This window comes from Scyliorhinus torazame, chromosome 21, assembly GCF_047496885.1.
Source record: "Scyliorhinus torazame isolate Kashiwa2021f chromosome 21, sScyTor2.1, whole genome shotgun sequence".
Taxonomy (NCBI): Eukaryota; Metazoa; Chordata; class Chondrichthyes; order Carcharhiniformes; family Scyliorhinidae; genus Scyliorhinus; species Scyliorhinus torazame.
In genome coordinates this window covers 20,774,601-20,790,191 of record NC_092727.1, presented here as the reverse complement: position 1 = coordinate 20,790,191, position 15,591 = coordinate 20,774,601, and positions in this window count along the sequence as shown.

Sequence of the window (15,591 nt, the reverse complement as noted above, 5' to 3'; positions counted from 1 at the left end):
TGAAGGTCCGGTCCTGGGCGCTGTACCGTCTGCTCCTAGTGGCGACGGGTTTGCAATCCGGGGTGAGGTTCGCAAACAAGGACGGGGGTTGCACCTTGAGGGTAGCGAGGCCGCAGATAGTGAGTGGGGGTATGGGGCCGCCGAATTTAAACGTAAGGCTCTGTAGATTACATTGGAAATCTAATCCCAGCAAGGTGGGGGCACAGAGTTGGGGAAGGACGTTAAGTTTGTAGTTTTTGAACTCCCTCGCCTGCACCGTTAGGGTAACTATGCAGAATCCCTGGATCTGTACGGAGTGGGATCCTGCAGCTAGGCAAATCTTTTGTGCACTGGGATAGGTGGTTAAGGAACAGCGTCTTACCGTGTCGGGGTGTATAAAACTTTCCGTGCTCCCGGAGTCGACTAGGCATGGCGTCTCGTGGCCGTTAATTAGGACCGTTGTCGTCGACGTCTGGAGAGTCCGGGGCCGAGCCTGATCGAGCGTAACCGAAGCGAGCCGTGGTTGTAGTAGTGGGGTGGGGTCCGTTGTTGCCGTCCAAGATGGCGTCAGGGATGGACAAAATGGCCGCCCCCATACATCGCACGTGGCTGGGGGGTCACAAGAAGGTGGCGGGGGTGGACAAAATGGCCGCCCCATGCGTCGTACAGGTCGGGGGCGGTCCAAGATGGCGGCGCCCCTCCTCCCCTCGTGGTGGTCGGGACCCAAAATGACGGCGTCTGCGGGTCGCACATGGTGTGCTGGGGGGTCTGGGGAGCGCTAGGACCGCGCGGAGCTCCCTCACCGCGAGCGCCAGGGCCACGAGTGCGAGGACCACGCGGAGCTCCCTTGCCGGGGACAGCGGTGGTCGGGGCCCAAGTCGGTGGCGCCGGCGGGTCAGGCGTGGGGCCGCGAGTGCAAGGAGCGCGAGGAGCTCCCTCACCGGGGACAGCGGTGGTCGGGGTCCAAGTAGGTGGCGCCGGCGGGTCAGGCGTGGGGCGCGGGACGGGGGTGAGGGTGGCGTTCGGGACGCGAAAAACCCCTTCCTCTCCGTGGAGAGTGTTGGCCGGGACCCAAAGTGGGAGCGCCGGCGGCGGGTCGTACATGGGCTGCGGGGAGGGGGGTTGGGGAGCGTAGGCGGCGTGCAGGGCTCCCAGTTCTCCCGGGACCGCGGTGGTCGGGACCCAGAGCGGCTGCGCCTGCGGGTCGTACAAGGCGTGCTGGGGGGGTTGGGAGGCATAGACTGCTTGTAGGGCTCCCTGTGGCCCCGGGACGGCGGCGACCTCGCGGGATCGGCACACAACCGCATAATGGCCCTTTTTCCCGCAGCTTTTGCAGATGGCTGCGCGGGCCGGACAGCGTTGTCGGGGGTGCTTCGCCTGGCCGCAGAAATAACAGCGGGCGCCCCCGGTGCGACTCGGCGTTTGGACTGCGCAAGCCTGTGGGGTGTCCGGGGGGGGGTAGGGGGATTGCCGCGACGGGTACGTACGGAGCCCAATGGCCTGCCGCGCGGTCGGGGCCGTAGGCGCGGGTATTACGCGCGGCCACGTCTAGGGAGGCTGCTAGGGCCCGTGCCTCTGAGAGTCCTAGCGACTCTTTTTCTAGAAGTCTTTGGCGGATTTGGGAGGATTGCATACCTGCCACAAAAGCGTCGCGCTTTAACATGTCCGTGTGTTCGTTTGCATTCACCGACGGGCAGCTGCAGGCTCGTCCCAAAATCAGCAGCGCGGCGTAGAACTCGTCCATCGATTCTCCGGGAGCTTGCCGTCTTGTCGCGAGCTGGTAGCGAGCGTAGATTTGGTTAACTGGGCGAATGTAGAGACTTCTCAGTGCTGTGAACGCCGTCTGGAAATTGTCGGTGTCTTCAATGAGGGTGAAAATCTCCGTGCTCACCCTCGAGTGCAGGACCTGCAGTTTTTGTTCGTCTGAGACTCGGCCTGTGGTCGATCTGATGTAGGCCTCGAAGCAAGTCTGCCAGTGTTTGAAGGCTGCTGCCGCATTCACTGCGTGGGGGCTGATCCTCAGGCATTCTGGAATGATCCTGAGCTCCATAGTCCTTTTTAGGCACGCTTAATAAATTGTAGCGCACAAAGACTCTGTGAGACGAATAGAGTGAAGTCGATGAGGCTTTATTAAGCGTGTCTGTTCCCCAGCAGCCCGATAGTAAACTGGCCTGCGGGGGAAGACACCGGCTTCTTATACTTCGCCTTCAGGGCGGAGCTTGAGGTCAACGGCCAACCAGGACCCGGGATCTGTCAGCCAATGACATTAGGGCTTCCAGTCCCACATGACCCCCAATACATACTACCACAGTGTTCAGTTTTGGTCTCCTTACCTGAGAAAGGACATAGTGGCACTGGAGGGAGTGCAGAGCAGATTCACTCGGTTGATCCCAGAGTTGAGGGGATTAGATTATGATGAGAGGTTGAGTAGACTGGGACTATACTCATTGGAGTTTAGAAGGATGTGGGGGGATCTTATTGCGACATATAAAATAATGAAGGGAATAGATAGGATAGATGCGGGCAGGTTGTTTCCACTGGTCGGGGAAAGCAGAACTAGAGGGCATAGCCTCAAAATAAGGGGAGGTAGATTTAGGACGGAGTGTAGGAGGAACCTCTTCACCCAAAGGGTTGTGAATCTCTGGAATTCCTTGCCCAGTGAAGCAGTTGAGGCTCCTTCTTTAAACGTTTTTCAGAAAAAGATAGATGCCTTTCTAAAGAATAAAGGGATTCGGGGATATGGTGTACGGGCCGGAGAGTGGAGCTGAGTCCACAAAGATCAGCCATGATCTCATTAAATGGCGGAGCAGGCTCGAGGGGCCAGATGGCCTACTCCTGTTCCTAGTTCTTATGTTCTTATGTTCTTATTTGCTCCTTGTTAATCAATAGAATTGGCAAATCAACTGCAAATAATACGCCATTAAATCAATGTGGTGATTCATGGGTTTAACCAAAGCAACACGCATACTGCAATCACACAGTCTGTCCCTGATATTAAATACAGATTCTCGAGGTTACTTGGCATTTCAACAATAACAAAAAAAATCTTCTGTTATATGGCTGCTATTGTGCTTGCGAAAGTATTATCTGACTGTTAAATCTGTTCGGGAAACATCAACACAAAGAATGGGATGAGAAACATAGCAAAGAATTACGTGTCGTAATCCAAGAGGCAATTAAGACTCTTGAGAGTTTTACAGGTCACTGATTTGTCTTGCATCAGTCCTCAATATTTTTCCCTTGGTGTATGCCATGAATAACATAACAATTGGTCTACATTGCAGAAAGACAACACTGCTGTGCACCTATTTGCGGTAACTTCTTTCATCTCTCTGGGTGAGACTCTCTGTAGCCTTCCGTGACCATAGCAACAAGGACAGGTCTTGTTGTACCTACTCCTTTAGTGCCATGTGCTTCCGCATCCCCACAGCCAGATCTCTCAGAACCTTCATGAAATAGCATCCGTAATTTGGAACACAAGCGGGGTGATGGCTGCACATTCCAAGGTTGCAGATTTAATTTAGACTTCATTTGAGAAAACTGACAAGCATCCAGCAAAATATTCCTGCTGACTGAAAGTCCGAGTGCTAGCAAATTACAAGCATCCTTGCCTTTTCTTATCCCCCCTTTGCGGTACTTCAACTTCTCTTGCTCCACGGGTAATTGAAAGGTTACTTCATATTACAACTAAGAACTCCGTTTCCAGTACTTTTCTTTTGCAACACTTTTTCTCCTTGGCCACGACGACCTTTCGCTGCCACCTGTCATGCTCCCCACTGTGTGGGTGATTGAAAAAAGGCCTCCACTTCTTCAATCGCTTTCCAACTTCCCATCCCGTGGTTCTCACTGCATTAGTAAATGGTGGGTGTGATAGAATGTGCCGTGAGTGATTCTCTGTTCAGAGGTAGGAGGACACGCTGTCCTTGTATCTTGGGGAATAACTTGATACAAACTTCAACAATGAGCGACTTGGGACTTGAAGTGCAGAAAGACTCACTGAAAAGTCACTAACTGTATTCCGTCGTAAAAATAAAAAATGTTTTATTTTAGCATCCTTTGGCTAAATTCATTCTTTCTTTTAGATCATCACAATCCCCTGCTCCTCAGCATTAATTTTCCCACAAATGTCCTTCATTCAGAAACCTTCGATTCTTGCCTTTGATACTATACTATGCATGTCAATCAACCAACACGTTGCCACACTGAGCGTTATTCGTGGGTAAGGCAAGGAGGCGTCAGGTGAGTCAGGTGACCTCTGGCTATCAGCAGAAGGTAGGAAGATGTATGTGAGGACAGTCATGGGCAGCACGGTATCACAAGTGGATAGTACTGTGGCTTCACAGCGCCAGGGTCCCAGGTTCGATTCCCCACTGGGTCACTGTCTGTGCGGAGTCTGCACGTTCTCCCCGTGTCTGCGTGGGTTTCCTCCTGGTGCTCCGGTTTCCTCCCACAGTCCAAAGACGTGCAGGTTAGGTGGATTGTCCATGATAAATTGCCCTTCGTGACCAAAAAGGTTAGGAGGAGTTATGGGGATAGGTGGAAGTGAGGGTTAAGTGGGTCGGTGCAGACTCCTTCTGCACTGCATGTTCTATGTTCCATAAGGGTAGTTCCAGGAGAGTCCAATGTAACTCTATGATAACTTGGTCTGTATCTGATCGTTCCCTTACCAAGTGTGCATTAATAAATCGTAGTTCTGTAGATTCATTGTGAGACAAGAACACGGAACACAACAAGCAGGGGATGTTGGTTAGCAATCTTTCATCAACAAGGGAGTTTAGGGTTATGGGGGGGGGACAGAAAATGGAGTTAAGGCCGCAATCAGATCAGCCATCCTCTTATTGAATGGACAAGGTTGAATGAGCTGAATGGCCTATTCTGCTCCTATTTCATATGATCTTCGGCAAGCCCCTACTCCCTACTGATTAAAGCCAATGATTGCAATTCAACCATTGCCTTTCTTGAGAACTGCTAACGGATCAATGAAAGGGGAGAAGGAAAATGCAACATGTTGTAATTCTATTTATTACTGAACATTCAAAACCTTAACCTGATTCTCTGCTGCAGGTACCGATCATCTCAGTTCCTCTCTTTTATTTCTGATTTCTAGCATTTCCATTCTGTTTTTAAATCTCTGCTTCACCTTCACTCCCTCTTTTTCCCTACCCTCTACACCCTCCCCATCTCCTTCGTCCTGGCTTGTTAATGCCAGCAGTGGCTATAAATCCATCTAATCTTTGCCAGAACACTGTTTGAGGGGCATTTCAATATTAATGGTACCAAACAGTAAATCGAAAGTTCAGTAACCAATTACCCTTTCTCCTGCGAACAACAATACCAAGGACGAGATCTCTGCTGATGATAATTCATCTCTTTCAAGTTAAACTGAATGGCTTCTTCAGGATGATTTCCCCTAATGATCCTAAAATTGACACAGCGCAATGCTATACAATACTTGTATAAAGACATCTTAGTTGATGGATCAAACAAAGTCAATTACTACAAATGCATGATGGTCACAACATACAAAGTCAATTTTTAGGTTATACCCGTCTATGTCCAAAGTCCTGCATCCTTGGGACCGAGACCATTCCAGTTTTGGGATTACCCGCTAGTGGAACAGGTATATACACAAGGGGTTAATGTAAATACACTACAACTAAGTAACCACTAGAGGGAGCACCAGCGATATTATGACATGCAGACATACAACCAATGGGTCATTAGAACAGGACACAACCAATTGGTAATCAGGACACCCAGAGGTGGGATTACCACAAGGGGGCGCTACACGACCCATATAAAAAGGACAAGGTACACAAGCTCTGCCTCTTCCACCGGCAGAAACCAAGAGAGCGGGACAGGGTTGATTATCAGCAACATCCACACCCTAGCACATGGTCGAGAGCAAGCTTGTATAGTTAGCAGAATAGACTGAGTTACTAGAGGCAGATTAGTAGAGTGTCGAACTCATTTAAGAGCATTGTTAATCGTTCAATAAATACGATAAACTTATCTCTGAGTCTGGACCATCTTTCAGCAGAGCCTACATCAAGTGGCAGCTTATGTTACTAGCAATAACATAACCCAACATGGAGTGACTGCTCAATCTCCCTAGTTCAACTCAGCAAGGTTAGAGATAACCAGCAACCAAATCCAGGCATGATGAACAAGATTCAGGCTCCTCGTCAACTCAGAACCACCAGTAATCTTAGTGCTAGCTGGCGTTCGTTCAAATAAAAATTACAACTATACATGGAAGCATCCGACCTGAATGGAGCGAACGATGCTCGGAAGATAGCTCTTCTACTCACCATTGCGGGTGAACATGCGATAGAGATCTTCAACTCGTTTCAATACTCAGAAGGGCAGGACAAAACAAAATACCAGACCATCCTGGACAAATTCGACAGCCACTGCGAGGTGGACACGACCGAAATTGGTAAAAATGGCGCAAATACTCACCACGAGGCAGAGGTAGGGTTGAAACAGAAGAAGATGGCAGTTTTGAATGGCAGCCATCTTGCGCGTGTGCAGTCTGATCAGTCCGCCCATGCGCACTTCCCTAAAAGACGCAAACCGGCAAACCGGTGTTTTGCTCATGCGCGAGAAGCCGCGCGTGCACTGTTGCGAAAAGAGCGCACAGTAAAGGAACCTCGGCGTACGCATGCGCAATTGCGTCCTACGCATGACGTCACGAGCATCATGATGTCAGAAGCCCCGGACCACGCCCACTTAAAGGGTAAATGTCCGAAAATTAAAAAGAAGACTTTTAAAGGCACAAAACACAATTCTTTCACCTTGAAAGACAGAACAATGCCTGAACTTCTACCAGACATTGAAAATAACCCCCGCAGCACCCTGGAACAAGCAATTTGCATCACCCAAAGTGAAGAGCACAATGACAAATCCGAAGCCAAAGAAGATGATTTGTTCATTGAACAAGAAGAAAACGATGCCACACAGCGAGTACTGAATGACTCCGTTGGCATCAGGAGTGTGCGACACCAAACAAAAGAACAAACAACAAAGAACAAAGAACAAAGAAATGTACAGCACAGGAACAGGCCCTTCGGCCCTCCAAGCCCGTGCCGACCATACTGCCCGACTAAACTACAATCTTCTACACTTCCTGGGTCCGTATCCTTCTATTCCCATCCTATTCATATATTTGTCAAGATGCCCCTTAAATGTCCCTATCGTCCCTGCTTCCACTACCTCCTCCGGTAGCGAGTTCCAGGAACCCACTACCCTCTGCGTAAAAAACTTGCCTCATACATCTACTCTAAACCTTGCCCCTCTCACCTTAAACCTATGCCCCCTAGTAATTGACCCCTCTACCCTGGGGAAAAGCCTCTGACTATCCACTCTGTCTATGCCCCTCATAATTTTGTATACCTCTTTCAGGTCGCCCCTCAACCTCCTTCGTTCCAGTGAGAACAAACCGAGTTTATTCAATCGCTCCTCATAGCTTATGCCCTCCATACCAGGCAACATTCTGGTAAATCTCTTCTGCACCCTCTCTAAAGCCTCCACATCCTTCTGGTAGTGTGGCGACCAGAATTGAACACGAGACTCCAAGTGTGGCCTAACTAAGGTTCTATACAGCTGCAACATGACTTGCCAATTCTTATACTCAATGCCCCGGCCAATGAAGGCAAGCATGCCGTATGCCTTCTTGACTACCTTCTCCACCTGTGTTGCCCCTTTCAATGACCTGTGGACCTGTACTCCTAGATCTCTTTGACTTTCAATACTCTTGAGGGTTCTACCATTCACTGTATATTCCCTACCTGCATTAGCCCTTCCAAAATGCATTACCTCACATTTGTCCGGATTAAACTCCATCTGCCATCTCTCCGCCCAAGTCTCCAGACAAACGCATGACTCTGATCAAGGCAGTGCTACAGATCCAGACGATGACTACCTGGATAATGCATACCGAGTAGGCATCATCACGAAGTGCGAATACGCCACACCGGGCACATTGCAAGTCCCGTCAATCCTTGCTGTGGATTTCGAGGACGAATGGAATGCAGTGATGGATGTCAACCAATGCCCCATCCAATTCAAACTGCACACAGGTGCCTCCGCCAACCTGATCTCACAGTCGGACTTCACAAGAATCAAGAAGGCTCCCAAGCTCCTTCCAGCTGCCTGCAAACTCTTGGACTTTATTGGCAATGCAATTAAGGCCCTGGGGTCTTGCCACCTGACAGTGTCCAACCGACACAGACAGACAAGCCTGCACTTCGAGATAGTTCAGCCAAAAGGGCATCCCTGCTTGGTGCGCACGCCTGCAAGCAACTGAACCTCATCTGACGGGTCTACACCATGACGCCGTCTCATCCGGATCCTCAGGCAAGCATCAACGACATCCTGACCCACTACCCAGATGTCTTCAGCGGGACGGGCAAACTTCCGTACGAGTACCGGATTTTATTGCGGCCTGACACCAAACCAATGGTCCACGCTCCACAAAGAGTCCCCGACTCCACACAGAGAGCGATGAAAGACTCCATAGAGAGAGCGATACAAGCCTCCACAGAGAACTCGTTGACAGACTCCACAATGGAAGCAACTCAAGACTCCATAGCGAAGTCCATGCATGAACAAGACAATGAAGATCTATCAAGCTTATTTGAGCCACCAGAAGAAGACTATTAAAGTCTACCCAGCTCATTTAACCAACACGAAGACGTTGAATGTCTACCCACTGTATGTGAGACAAATGACGAAGAAATCACAATTCCCATACAAGATGTGCAAGATCACAGCGAGACTGGCAGATCTCAGCTCATATGTACAGCAGCACTCAACAATCAAAGTGAAACTACTCTTGAGTCCAGTGAGACCACGTCAATTAAAACCTCATCCACTTGAGCCTATCCACAAGAAAATGAAATCTTGAAAATTTTGACTCCAGACGAGAAGCATCAAGAAACCAAAGATGATTCAAGGGAACCAGAAATGACTCCAAAAGAGGAGCACCAAGGAATCAAAGAGGAATCACATCAACCACAAAGGAGTGATGCTACCAAGTTCAATGCAACATTCTCACAATCCTCAAGAAGAAACGCTCAATGAAGCATCAGATATCACAAACTGACACAAGTAACTTTGAGAATGATTCGAATTATCCACACGGAACAGTCATTGAGCGCGACAAGCACGACAAAAACAACAACAATAAAACAACAACTTGTACGACATGGTACAACTCTGCACATGAAGGACAATGTAACAGCACAGCTCAAAACAATGGCAAGAGTACAAGCATACCATGGTATGACAACGAATCTCACCAATTCACGTTTGCTCCACTACAAACAAGCAAACCAGCTTTCAAGAAATATGACATACAGAATCGCTACCACAAGCATAAAAGAAAAAGACTAAATCAGACAACGAAGTGATTTGACAATTGGAACACCTCATGATGACTTCTTGGTTACTTAAACACAAGAACACTGACGACGTTCACAAAGAAATGACAACATCAACATCACCACTTCAACACAGAAGAAAAAAGCAACTCAACCGTACAAATTCATAAGATTGGACTCATAGATATTAATTGGTATTGTATAACCATCAATATCATCACAACTTGTACATGTCATTATTCATCGCCCTGTTTTCTACCATTTTCTTTAACAAAATACAGAAAATATGTAACACGAAAAAAGGGGGGATGTAGTGATATACGTCACTGTATATACACAAGGGGTTAATGTAAATACACTACAACTAAGTAACCACTAGAGGGAGCACCAGAGATGTGATGACATGCACACACGCAACCAATGGATCATTAGAACAGGACACAACCAATTGGTAATCAGGACACCCAGAGGTGGCATTACTACAAGGGGGCACTATACGACCCATATAAAAAGGACAAGGCACACAGGCTCTGCCTCTTCCACTGGCAGAAACCAAGAGAGCAGGACATCACACCCTAGCATATGGTTGAGAGCAAGCTTGTGTAGTTAGCACAATAGACTGAATTACTAGAGGCAGATTAGGAGAGTGTCAAACTTATTTAAGAGCATTGTTAATTGTTCAATAAATACGTTAAACTTATCTCCGAGTCCAGAGCATCTTTCAGCAGAGCCTACATCAAGTGGCAGCTTATGTTACTGCATAACAGTCACCAGGTTTGTGAATGTAAACACAATTAATTTTTTATTCATATCAATAAATAAATAGGCAGCAAATACAACTGGTCAATTATTGTCAAATTCCTGCTACCCCCTCTTTAACTCACCTTACCCTCTACACACACAAACACACACAGAAGACAGACAAACACAGAGGGAAAAGAAAGAAAATAATATGAAATGTAAAAAGGGTCAAAGTCCCTGGGCGGGATATTCAGACCCCCCTCCAGCCGCGCCGGAGAATTGCGGGGGTGCGGCGTGAATCCCGCCCCGCTGCCGGCTGCCGGATTCTCCGGCACCGTTATTTTGGCGGGGGCGGGAATTGCGTCGCGTCGGTCGGGGGCCATTGGCAGCAGCCACCCCGGCGATTCTCCGCCCCGCAATGGGCCGAGCGGCTGCCCATTTTCGGCCGGTCCCGCCAGCGTATATTACACCAGGTCTGTACCGGCAGGATTTGGCTCTGCGGGAGGCCTGCGGAGTGCTCGGGGGGGTGCGGGGGGATCTGGCCCGGGAGGGGGGGGGGGCCCACGATGGCCTGGCCCGCGATCGGGGCCCACCAATCTGCAGGCAGGCCTGTGCCGTGGGGGCACTTTTCCCTCCGTGCTGGCTGGTGTAACGGTCCGCCATGGCCGACGTGGAGAAGACCCCCCCCTGCGCATGCACTGGGATGGCGCCAGTACATGCTGGCACTCCCGCGCATGCGCCAACTTGCGGTGGCCGGCGGAGGCCATTCGGCGCCAGTTGACGCGCCGCCAAACCTGCCAGCTCCGGCCTAGCCCCTGAAGGTGCGGCGGATTCAGCGCCTTCTGGGCGGCCCGACGCCAGAGTGGTTCATGCCACTCCTCGGCGTCAATAGAGTTTCCCATTGTGGGGCAGCCCCACGCCGTCGGGAAACCCCCGGTTACTGGCAAAATGGAGAATCCCGCCGGCGGAGAATCCTGCCTGCGGTCTTTGACAAATCCATTGGCCACAAGCCAACCAATCAAACCCTCTGATCTCTCTGGTGCCATAAAGTTGTAGAAATAAACAGATAACAACATTTTAAATTTAAACCATCTCAGACATTGTAACTGGTAACCACAGTGACACAAATGCATAGTTAATTTTGCTTTGGCTTGCTGCTTTCTGTGATCCTATTTGTTTTTGGAGAAACTTATATTTTATCAAATAGTAATTTTGGTAAGTATAGGGGGCTGGATTCTCCGAGCCTCCGTGCCGAAATCGCGTTCGGCGCAGGGGCAGAGAATGGTCGTCAAACCGGAAAGTTGGACCGGCGCTGCTCCCGTGATTCTCCGCCGCCCTGGTGGAGGGCGGGGGGGGAATCGTTCACCGGGGGGGCCACATGGACAGCCAGGGATGCTATCGGGTGTGCCGGACCCGCAGGTGCGCGCGATCTCAGGGGGGCCTACATTTTTGGTGCCGCTCCATGGTCCGAGTTCACCATGTCCCATGGGGCGGCTGCCGCAGGCCACGCCGTGCACATGCGCGGACTCCCGACCAGAAGTGCGGGGCCCCATATCCGCAGCCAGAGCTGCGAGGAGCACTCCGGGGCCCTGCTGGCCCCCTGCAGGTAGGGGAATCGCTCAGGACTTTCTTAAAGAAAATTCAGAATGAAACGCCAGTGTTTTTACACTGGCATGGAGACATCGCCCCATTATTGGAGAATCCAGCCATTTCAACATACCAGTGGACATTCTGTTCACATAATGATTGCAATTTAACAATGGCACTTAATGTGAAAATCTATATTTACAAGGCTTCCCATTGTCTTAATAGCCATGGATTTATTTTTCTCCATGATCGAGCTTGTCAATCTGCTTTTACGTTTATTCTCTTCCTTCTGCTACTACCACCTCACCACTCATTCTCCCATCCACCCTACAGTATATCTATCCATTTGCAGCTCAAGTCCACACAAGTACAGCTAAATGTAGAAATACAGAACTTGCAACCAATGATTCTATGCTTCTCAGTAGGATGTACTGTGTAATCAATTAGAAATCACTGAACTGACGAGAACTTGACATTTACATAATTGGTTTCAGTGCAAAAATGGTTGAAAAGTTACACCTTATTGAATGAGGTAAATGCGGTTTTAATAGTACACTGAGTTCATGATTACTGCTGTGAATACTTCTCTGACCCTGAAAATTAATTTTATTCTCTGTGTAATGTCAAATTTCTCCATTATGATTAAAAAATCCACTTTTTTTTTTGATAGTTGGTTTGTGCTATTTAGCTTTTTATCTTAATCGCAGATCTGTGCCCCAAACAGTTATTTTATTCTTTATAAAATGTAATTAATTGTGAAGGATCGTCAGTGCATTTTAAATTCTGGTTTGCTGACCGTGAGAATACTTTAATGTCATAGGCTGTTTAAGCAGTTTGATGCAATTAATAATAATCTTTTGTTGTCGCAAGTATGAAGTTACTGTGAAAAGTCCTTTGTCACCACATTCCGGTGCCTGTTCAGGTAAGCTGGTACGGGAATTGAACCGGTGCATGCTGGCCTTGTCCTGCATTACAAACCAGCTGTCTAGCCCAGTGAGCTAAACCAGCCCATTCCAAATGCCTACCAATCCTCTTGACTCAGCACCAGACACAATCTAATGTTGGGAACTGAGAAATCCACATGACAGAGATCAGTCTGTGGACAGCTCTCTTTGAGGTCATTTCCCCAGAAAATCTGGTCAAATATTTAGCAGCTGGCCTAGCTGTTCTGTTGCTGGATAGCCTTATATTAATCCATCTAGTGTCTTGCAGGCTGCCGAATTATAAATGATGCTTTCATGCATACAAATACTGATCTGTTCATAGACAAAGGGCATTGTGTTCTCTAGTGTGTATATTAATCTCATGCCAGAGTTTGCTACAACTATAACGTCTCCAATGTAATATAACATTTACAATATTTAACTATGCATTGCTGGAGCTTGTTTGTGCCCAGCTCCAGATTTATTTATTCTGCTATAATAGCCTGTTCTTCTCTGTAATAGCCTGCTGCATATGTACACAAAAACAGATCAATATTTCATTTTGATGGTATTGTCATAAGTGACACAACAAATAACTCAGAGAAATTGTGACCATCTTACCACTGCACAATAGAGGTTGAATATTTGTTGCCCAATGATCTTGAGATAATCAAACCGCATTTTAAAGCCCCATCATTTATGGTGGTCTTGTCGATATCCATTCTGACCACTTTGACCTGGAGTGTTACTTTTGACTGGTTTCTTTTCCAGTAATGCGCAAGTTAGCAATTTAACCTCTTGCTCTACCAGTTTGCTCCAATGACGCTCGAGAAACAGCACCAAGAGTACATGTCGCTAACCTTGAATAACAATTCATTGTCTTTGGATACCCGACCAGGCCCCAACATTGATGAGAATACCGGGCAAGAACAAGAAGCAATTATTTGTAAACTATTTGTAAAACTGTGAAGAAAGGGTACTTCACTCCAGGAGTGATAACTCTGACCAATAGATATCTTCTGTGTTAAAATAAACATTAATGTAATTTAATCACAGAATGAACCACATCAACATCAAAGAAAATACAATTATCAGTTAAACACAAGGAAAAACTTAAACTTACTATCTATACCTGCTACTAATTCCAAATTAATCAACCCAAATAGAGGGCAGCACGGTAGCACAAGTGATTAGCACTGTGGCTTTCACAGCGCCAGGGTCCCAGGTTTGATTCCCCGCTGGGTCACTGTCTGTGCGGAGTCTGCATGTTCTCCCCGTGTGTCTGCGTGGGTTTCCTCCTGGTGCTCCGATTTCCTCCCACAGTCCAAAGACGTGCAGGTTAGGTGGATTGGTCATGATAAATTGCCCTGAGTGGGAGGGGTTATTGGGTTACGGGGATAGGGTGGGAGTGAGGGCTTAAGTGGGTCAATGCAGGCTCGATGGGGCGAATGGCCTCCTTCTGCACTGTATGTTCTATGTTCTAATACAGTTCAAATGCCACTCAAAGATAAAGTTAACAAAACAGGTTTTCATGCTCAGCTGTGCAGACCCTTGGAAAGAGTTCCTTTCAAGAGCAGATCCAGTACCCTACTGCTCAACCTAGAAGCATTTTGCAAAAATGCTGTTCAACTTAAAACCCTTCTGCCTTGTCAGGCTCAAATCCTATGGCAAGCTGCAGGATTACAAACAGTCCTGGCAGATCATCTATATCCCTCTAAAATGTTACATAACCTGCTTAGCTGGGACTAAATACAGCCCCTCATAAATTATCTACTCGCCAGGGAATCTCCAACAATCATAACAATATCCCATTAGCCCTCTATATGTAAAATCGGTAGAATCAATCATGACGTTACATTTTACAACTTCTTAATTACAGCTATAGCAGACACACAGTCTGAATATGTTAACTTAGGTTCTTTACTAATATTACTGCAGAAATGTATACCTTAAGCCAGGCATTTTAAAATATTACTGCAACAGATAAAATACAATATATATACCAATTTTTTACAGTCATCACAATTGCCGCAATGAAATACCTTTGAAGTGTCACCACTATTGCAATGTAGGACATGGCAGCCAATACGATAAATACAGGATAAACTATTTTTTGTGATATCAATTGAGGGATGAATATATGTCATGTCAATCGGGCTAAGTATCCTGCCCTTCTTTGAAATAATGCCACTTCTATGTAAAGTGGGCAGCATGGTAACACAAGTGGATAGCACTATGGCTTCACTGCACCAGGGTCCCAGGTTCAATTCCCCGCTGGGTCACTGTCTATGCTGAGTCTGCACATTCTCCCCGTGTCTGCGTGGATTTCTCCCGGGTGCTCTGGTTTCCTCCCACAGTCTAAAGGCGTGCAAGCTAGGTGGATTGGCCATGATAAATTGCCCTTAGTGACCAAAAAAAGTTAGGCGGGGTTATTGAGTAGCGGGGATAGGGTGGAGGTGAGGGCTTAAGTGGGTTGGTGCAATTCGATGGGTCGAATGGCCTCCTTCTGCACTGTGTGTTCTATGATCTATGTCTATCTAAGGAAGCGGAAAGGATTTTGGTTTAAAGGGTAGAATTTTCCAGCCCCGCCTGCCAGCAGGATGGTCCGAAAGACATTTGGCTGGGCCGTTGAATGTCCCACGGTGCGGCTGTAAAATCCCGGCTACTGTGTCACCAAAAGGGCAACAACTCTGACAGTCCACCACTCTTGCAAGCTATGCTCCAAAACAACATTGTTTTGTTCCCTAGGCCCACTCCCCTGCCCTATCCCCATAACCCCACCTATCCTGCACATCTTTGGACATCAAGTGGCAATTTCGCATGGCCAATCTTTGGACTATGGGAGGATAAAGAAGCACCCATTGGAAACCCACGCAGACACGGGGAGAACGTGCAGACCTGTTGGGAATTAAAATTTAATATCCTCAGACGATGTGCAGGATTAATGGAAGCTCTGTTAAATTTTTGAAGACTTGTGC